A 1,528-nucleotide genomic window follows, 5' to 3' on the forward strand; every position below is an offset into this window, starting at 1 on the left:
ACTTCTTGGCACTTGACCCTACACTGTATGTCATGAATCTTTCTAAGTTTGAACTAAATCTTTAAAACATAAAGCTCTTCAAATTCTAGCAAAGACTTCAAATTGTAAAGCTCTTCAAATTCGAGCAAATTGTTCAAGTTGCAAAGCTCTTCAAATTCGAGCAAAGTCTTCAAATTGTAAAGCTCTTCAAATTCGAGCAACGTGTTCAAGTTGCAATGCTCTTCAAACTCGAGCAACGTGTTCAAGTTGCAATGCTCTTCAAACTCGAGCAACGTGTTCAAGTTGCAATGCTCTTCAAATTCGAGCAAAGACTCAAATTTAAAGCTCTTCAAAGTTGAGCAAAGACTTCAAGTTGCAAACCTCTTCAAATTTGAGCTAAATCTTCAAATTACTATGCTCTTGGACGCACGAGCCTAAATCGCCTGTCATGAAGCTCTTCAAATTTGAGCAAAATCTTCAAATTGTAACGCTTCTGGACATACGAGCCTGAGATGCATGTCATGAAGCTCTTCAAATTTGAGCAAAATCTTCAATTTACAAAGCTCCTCGAAATACGAGCTTAAATTACAAGTCTCTACGCTCCATAGCACAAGAGCATAAACTGCATGTCACCCCTGGTACGCATGAGTCTAAATTGTGTACGGCCCACCAAAAACAAAAGAGTCCGCTAGGTTGAAAACCTCGAAAGAGGCAGACTATGAAAAGGTTAGGACATAAAAAAATAAAAAAAATCTGCTAGGTTGAAATCCTCGAAAGAGACGGCCTAGGAAGAAATTAGGACATAAATAATAAAAAAATAATCACCCATTATGAACTACGGTATGACTTGATCCTTTTCACCGAGGTACGCATGCAGCTTAGAGTTTCATTTTGAGTTCAGTCACATAAGTTCAAAAGATACATATTGCCCCAATCGTTGTCCAAATAAAGTATGATGGAAGTAATTCATTCAACCAGCACATGAAAATCAGAAAATCAGGCCGAAATATCATTCGTCTTTTGAAATTTGGATCTCATATGACTTAGAGGGGGGCAAGGATAAACCAGTGTATTCGATGAGACGATTATAGTCTTCCAGGAGGCTACCAAGTATTTGCACTGAAGTTGAGGGATTCACTATCTTTTCATGCTCGCCAAATCTTTAAGTCTGACAGTATTCAAGTTCGCCGCTCTTCAAGTTGAAATATTTAAGCCCTCCAAATCTTCAAGTTGAAGTCTTCAAGTCTGCAGTCTTCAAGTTGAAATATTTAAACCCTCCAAGTCTTCAAGTTGAAATCCTCGGATTCTCCGATCTTCAAGTTGAATTGTTTAAGCCCTCCAAGTCTTCAAGTCTGCTGATTTTTCAAGTTGAAGTTTAAAAGTCCACCACTCTTCAAGTTGAAGCATACACCAAATTTTCAAGTCTATCAAATCTTCGAATTTGTTGGTCTTCAAGTTAAAATCTGCAAAGTCCGCCAAGTCTTCAAGTTAAAATTTTCTAATTTGCCAATCTTAAGGTGGACATGTTAGTCCCTTTGTACCTTAAGTT

The sequence above is a fragment of the Nicotiana tomentosiformis genome, chromosome 4 (genome assembly GCF_000390325.3).
Source record: "Nicotiana tomentosiformis chromosome 4, ASM39032v3, whole genome shotgun sequence".
NCBI lineage: Eukaryota > Viridiplantae > Streptophyta > Magnoliopsida > Solanales > Solanaceae > Nicotiana > Nicotiana tomentosiformis.